Raw genomic sequence first — 6705 nt, forward strand, 5'->3', positions numbered from 1 at the left:
TTCAAGTCTTTCATTATCTTCTGAATTTAATGAAGACAAGAACCCTGGGCTGCGCCCACATCTGAAACTGGCAGCTCCTGCTCTTTTCCCTTTCCCTTTCTTTCCTCCGCTTCTTTGCTCTCCATTACCCACAATAAAATCTCCTTTAACCTAAGCATACCTGGCAACATTCATCCAGCAATATTTTTAGTCGATAGGTGGGAGTTTAAGAATAGATTATTCATTTATCAGCAACCCCTTACCTATCCACGGATAAAAATCCACTGGGGGGGGAGGGGGGGGGAGACAAGGAGTTAGGAGCAAAAGCAGCGCACCTTATTTTCATCGTGTGCCACCCAATTATTTCTCTGCAAATATGCAAAGCCTTCATCCTAACCAGCTATAAAAAAACCCCAAACCAATTCTTTAATTAAGAAAATAATTGTCTGTACTTTTAATTTCTCCTTCCACGCACCAAACGTTTTGGCAGTCCAACACAAACACTTTGGAAACGTAAACGCTCGCTACCTCATGTAGGTAATTCCTGAAGGCGTTTCTCTGAGAGGATGAATATTTCTATCAGCAGTTATATTTCAAGTTACAGACTAAAAATAGTTTAACATTTAAAAGCTGGGATTCACCAAATCTAATGAACAGATTTTAATCTTTCTTCCATTAACGTGCACGTGATCTTTAGGAGCTATGTTAATTTGCAGCTTGTCTATAGAAATTCTCCCTGTGAAATAAACTAATAATAAAGTAATTCTGCTGCTCTTTACTTTCACAGCGATCATTCCTAGCAAGCCACCACAAAATAATAAACTAATACACCACAAGCAATTCTATATTCCTTTAAGTGCTAGTCTTCAGCAATAAAATAAACCCAGCAAGTATTACAACCTAAGGGAAAAAAAAAAAACCCTCTCTTTAGATAAACAGCATCATTAGGAGCAATATCAGAGTCCTCTGAAATTTCTCAGTGAGGAGTGTTCAGCAGCTTGTGATTCTGAAGCAAGTCAAAACCCTCAGCTAGGACTTTATTTGCATTGTACTGAGCAGCTACTACAGGCCCCTATAAAGTACTTTGAAACAAAAATTAATTTTAGCTAGCACCAAGCCATGCATTCCTAAATTCCTTTTGTAATCTACAGTTCACTAAAACACTCTCTGCTGACTTCGAGGTTGCTCAGCCAATAAATACTGCTTTACTGCTTCGAGTTACGAGTTGTTTTTCAGTTTATGTTGCCATAAAACTGTTCAGATGCGATGCCAGTACTGAGATGGTTTTGATACGAGTGAGATGCTTTTGGTACAACGCTGTCAATGGCCTGAATTTTAAACTGGTTTCACAGAAAAATCTGTACAATTTTCTAATTATTGGGGGGGGGGGGGGAAAGAGGAAAAAAAAAAACAAACTTATTTGGATACATTTTGCTATTTAACTGCAAAAATAATACTGCTAAAACCAATAATACTTTAAAGCAAAAATATTATCTTCCTTTATGTCCCAATTTTTTTTTACGTAGAGGAAAGCATTTAGTTGTACAAACACATGAAAAGATGAAGTTTCCTCATAAAATATCTTTTAAAATATCCAGTTTTTAACAGCTATTTTAGTTTACACGTGTGCTCGTCTATACGAAGAATACCAAGTATTACAATAGGCAGTAGGAAATAAATCTTTAGTGTATAACCACCTGCCAAATTCTAACTCTGTACATCTCTGGCCACGTGTTACTTTGATCTATAAAAGGCATTACTCTAATATTTAAGTATTATACTTTAAGTAAATTCCTTCATTAACACCCGAGGAAAGAGTGGGAGTGTGTGTGAGCATGTGGTCGTGTGTGGACGTAAAAGAGAAAGAAGAAAATACACTAAGGAGACTTTTGAAAGCAGTTATTTCACAAATCCACGATAGAAAAATAAAAAGGTTAACTCCAAGCTACTGGCTGCAGGTATTAGAAAACTTAAATATGAACCCTGCAAATATTTACATCCAAATTCGAGTTCCTAAACCAATCAGGAGACAGAATTGCAATGAGAAATAATTACTGAAAAACATCACAGTTACCTTAAAAAAAAAATATTATTAGCTGAGAAATGTGAACCCTGGCACAAACAAATGGCATCAAACCCTATGTGCTTAACAGCTTCATTACAACTGCTCTGCACATGGTTGCTTAATAATGTTCCGAACGCACTGAAATATTAAATATCAAAACTTGCACCGCCCCAACTTTGTTTCTTTTCTTGAGCTTCCTTCTATTATTTTTTTTTTAATTAAAAAAAAAAGAGAAAAAAAAAGGAGGGGAGGGGGTGAGCCATTCAAGAAAGAAGCTATATTGCAATCAATGAAGGCAAGACTGGCACAAGTCCTAGAACATTTGCATTCAGAAATAAAAGCTGTGATCGACCTTTGTCTGTTAAGAAAATGAACCTTGTTGGTTTTAAACAGACAAGCGAAGGGAGGGGCAGGGAGAAGAAAACCTAAAAAAAATTAATATATATATATTTTAAATTTTTGAAAAAAATTATATAGCAACAATAGCAAATATTAGGATGTTGCAGCTCTTACAGCCACCGAGTGATCATCCTGAACGAGTCCAAACCTCACCGGGCTGGTAACGTACTACTGGTTAATAATAAATTAACAGGCACACACGAGCCGATATGCCAATACCCCACGTAGTTTCTGAAACTTGTTTTTCCTACTTGGTAATTACGTGCTGCTCACGCCATCGTAGCGGCACACAAACACGAAACGCTGCTGCATGTGAAGCGGGGAAGCAGGAGAGCGGTGGGGAAGCAGCTTACCCTGCGCAAGGTGGAACGCCAGCCTCGGGGAGCCGCCGATGTGGTGCTGGTGGTGTTCACCTTGCAGCTCTGCAGTCTCCTGGAAAAGCAGGCAGAAGGCACTGAGCTTAGCTCTCCGTGGCATTTCTCGCCTTTGCAAGTGCATGCAGGCCTGGGAGAGGAAGGGAAGGCGGTCCTTACCTAGCAACCGGCGCCGGCTTCTCCGCCGCCGCTCCCCTGCCACAACTGCCCCCGGCTGCCAGCGCCCGGCGGTAACAATGGGCGGCTGCGAGGGGTGGCAGGGAAGGGAAGGGAAGGCAAGGGAAGGGAAGAGGGAAGGGGAGAGGGGAGGGGAAAAAGAGAAGCGTGTTAAGCTTGTCTGGTAGTTAACAAGTCTTGAATGAAGAATGTTAGCAAACAGACAAACAGCATGTCTGATGCATGCTAATAGTCCTGGCTTCACCACTGACACTATGAATAATTCAGCAGAAAGGAGGGAAAAGAAGAGGGGGGGGGGGGGGGGAGGGGAAGGAAAGGCACTCTCCACCCTCCCTTCACGCTTTCAAACGTCTGCAGGGAAGACGAGAATAAAAAGTATGCTGCAACTTTCTCCTTTCCACCCATCGCTAAGAAAATATTCGGCGAACAGGCCAGTAAGGCACCATCACTTTCGCTAGTGCTGCCTCTCGGAGCTTTTTCAATCCCTATTTTTGTTGGCTATTAATTTCCACACACACACACAACCTCCTCCCCTCTTTACCGCCTATTTTACTTCTTTTGTCTAGGAGCTGGCACCTGTCCCAGAGACGGCATTTTACTGCACATCCCCTTTTCCCTCCTCAGCAGAGAAAGAGGGGAGGGGAGAGAGGTCTGCAGGAACGAAACAGCCTGTGCACCTCGTACCCCACACCCATCCCCCTACCTCTTCCCCCTACACACATTTCCATTCCAGCCACGGCTAAACTACAACAGGGTTTGGAGGGCTCTCATCCGCCCCATTTCACATGGCGCAGATACCTAAAGCCATTAAAAAGATATTTCTATTAAAGAGAAAAGCAGTGAAAGCCAGAGGCTTGCTCTTGTGCACAGACAGGCAGGGGGAGAAAAAAATAACCCCACACACATAAAAGCCTTCATCCTCACAGCATACAAACCAGCAAAGCCCGATTCGCTACTCAAACCAATTATTTTTTAACAGTGGAAAAAAAAGGAGACAGAAAGGAGAGAGAGAGAGAGAGAGAGAGAGAGGAGGGGAAAAGACTTGGAGCAACCTCAACATTGCGATATAGACAACACAGCAGAGACGGAAAACGAGTCCAGTTCTTAAGGAGTGGAAGAGAAGGGGGAAAAAATAGGGGGGGGGGGAGAGAGAAGATCCTATTTGCAGCGTTTTTAGAAGTTGTGCTCTGGCAAAGGCCGTCTGAAGGGGAGGCCCTTGCAGCAGGAATGCGAGCAGCAGCAGAAGCGGCAGCAACCTTTTTTTTTCCAGAGTCCAGCCTCCCCCTTGTGAGCGACTGGAGCAATCTGGCTAAGGAAGAGGAGGAGGAGGAGGAGGAGGAGGAGGACGTGAGCTAGCGAAACGCAGAGCGCTGGAGCTGATGATGAAAGAGAGGCACGGCCCTGCGTGAGCAGGCTCGTTTTCATCACACGTAGGCACCGCCGGCGACACGCACACACACTGCCGCTGCCGCCGCCGCTAGCCCAGCGCCCTGCCCGCCAGCGACGCCTGCCTCGGGCCCCCCCCGGCCTCGGGCCCGGCGGGACAGCCCCGGAGGTTGGGACGGGGACGGCCCTGTAGGGAGGGGGGAGCCGGGGAAGGGAAAAAAAAGAGCAACTAGAAGGAAAGGCGTTGCGCCGGAATGTGAATGCACGCACACGCTACGGCAATATCCGTGACAGGACAGTGCGGCTAATGAAGCTCTTAACTAGGGGTGGGGGCGAGGCGAGGAGGGGTCCTGGAGGCGCATCATCCGGGGCTAAACGAGAGAAGAGCGCTGCCATTCATAGCCACACATCGCTACATGCCTCTCCAGCAAATCGCTCTGCAAGGATCACAGCGCTGCAGGGCACACACACGCAAATACCCCGAACCCCTGGAGCTGAGAGTGCTAGGGAAAAAGTATATACTGTATGTGACAAAACAAAAACCCCAAAAAGCAAACCCTCGGCGATTTGGTTTTCTCATGACCCTTCTTCTAAACCAGCTGCACAGCCAAGCTCAGGCTGCTTGGCCCTTGTAACCATCTTGGCACCGAGTCAAAAGCTGATAAGCATTTGGGCGAGACAGCTCAACTGCTGTGCTGGAAGAAAAACAGCTGCCATGATTGCTGTTTGATTGAGAGCGCTTACACACACTCCCCCCAAAAGAGAAAAAACATATAACCCATACCGGACTGCAAAGACAGGCCACAAATGCCTGAGGATTCGACTGCTGAGGATCAACGCACGTTTCCTTTACAGAAAAAAAGCCAAATCCTCTCCTTGCTCCTCGGTTCCCCCTCCCCTTTTTAAAAGAAAACGTACTGCGTGGACTTGCTTTTCTTCTTCCCATCCCCCCTCTTCCATAACCTCAAGCAAACTCGAGGAATTGTGCCAAAAGTCCCGTTGCTAGTTACCAAGTGCATTTTTTTTCAAGCGTCCCTGCGATACTTCTTTCCCTCCAGCCTGCCATGGAATATGCGAGGACGAGAACCTTTCCATTACTTACAAGAAATAATTAGAAAAAGAACTGCCAGCTAAAAAACGTTCCTTTCTTTCCTCTCATAAGGGGCAAAAGGAGGGAAAAAGCGAGGGGAGAAGGATGTTGGAGGTTTTTTTTTTCCCCTCTCTATGCCGAGTCCAACATTTGGCTTTTTCCATTTGTGGCAGATCACTGTAACGCTATTGTAAAACAACTTCCTGCCCCTTTTGGCTCACGTTCCAGAAGCTGCTAGGCTAAGTTCATAGCACAAACTTTTTTTCCCCTTGCTGAAGAAGAGAGACCGGGGTGGGGGGGGGAATAAAAAAGAAATTTAAAAAAGAAATTTCCTGCAAATCCTTCCGCCCCCCCCCCCCTTTTTTTTTCCCCTCCGCCCGCCCCCCCCCCTTTTTTTTTTTCTGGCTAATGGACTCACAAGGTGAATTTATTGCAGCTCTTTTAGAACGTTACACGAGAGACGTCGGTATCCCAGCTGGATAATTCATAAGCTGAAAAGGTGGGGGTCATTATAAATACATGTCTGTCTGCGTCTGTGTGTATGTGCATTTTAATGCTGTAATTTTGAATCCTAAGTCTTAATGCCATCAGGTGGATAATGAGCTAAGCTGCTTCATCTGTCGCGCTAATTTGTGTATCTATCATAACACAGATCATTGGCTTACTATGTACAGGCTCCTACTTTCCAATTGCTTTTGTAGTCTAAGGTGACCGCATCTCTCTTGCCTTTCCTCATGAAAATATCCTGCTGCAAAGAGGGGAGATGTTGCAGCCTCTCTGCTCTAAGCTAGAAAAGAGGAGGAGGAGGGAGGAGGGAAATTAAAAAATAAGGCCTCCACAACTTGCTCTCTCACGGATCTCTCTCTCCCTCTGTTCCTCTCATAGCAACAGCATTTCTTGGTACGCCTGCTTTGGCATACATCAGCATTTCTACCCGTCCAAGTGTCCTTTTGCGTCACATCTCGCCATCTCCCTCAACCAATGAGCTCTCCTCCTTGCAATAAAAATATAGGTACTTTTGCTCTTATTGGTATATTCAAAATTTTTCCTGTGTGCTTCCCTAACACACACACACACACACACAAAAAAAAAAGCCAAACCCAAAACGTTTTCAAGCATTTGATTTGCTCTGTGTGAGGGAGGAAGGGAAAAAAAAATGCCCAACACCCATTTAAAAAAAAAAAAAAGGAGACTGTAGAGGATTCAACCTTGAAGGGTCTTCTTTGTGGAAAATA

General features: G+C 44.8%; 2 long non-coding RNA genes across 3 annotated transcripts in view; one reads left to right on the plus strand and one right to left on the minus strand.

Annotated features, from left to right (window-relative positions):
* The window catches only part of LOC135174772 (uncharacterized), a 131199-nt gene that overhangs the window by 98039 nt on the left and 26455 nt on the right, over positions 1–6705 (minus strand). For both annotated transcript variants that reach the window (XR_010302081.1, XR_010302082.1), the window contains exons 3-4: positions 2977–3061; positions 2797–2875 (exon numbers count right to left, since the gene is read on the minus strand). This is a non-coding gene — a long non-coding RNA (uncharacterized LOC135174772). The remainder of the gene's footprint in view (positions 1–2796; positions 2876–2976; positions 3062–6705) is intronic.
* LOC135174774 (uncharacterized) overlaps positions 5861–6705 on the plus strand; it is a 3135-nt gene continuing 2290 nt past the window's right edge. Inside the window, exons 1-2 of the long non-coding RNA XR_010302084.1 lie at positions 5861–5969; positions 6356–6482. This is a non-coding gene — a long non-coding RNA (uncharacterized LOC135174774). The remainder of the gene's footprint in view (positions 5970–6355; positions 6483–6705) is intronic.

Source organism: Pogoniulus pusillus, chromosome 4 (genome assembly GCF_015220805.1).
Source record: "Pogoniulus pusillus isolate bPogPus1 chromosome 4, bPogPus1.pri, whole genome shotgun sequence".
NCBI lineage: Eukaryota > Metazoa > Chordata > Aves > Piciformes > Lybiidae > Pogoniulus > Pogoniulus pusillus.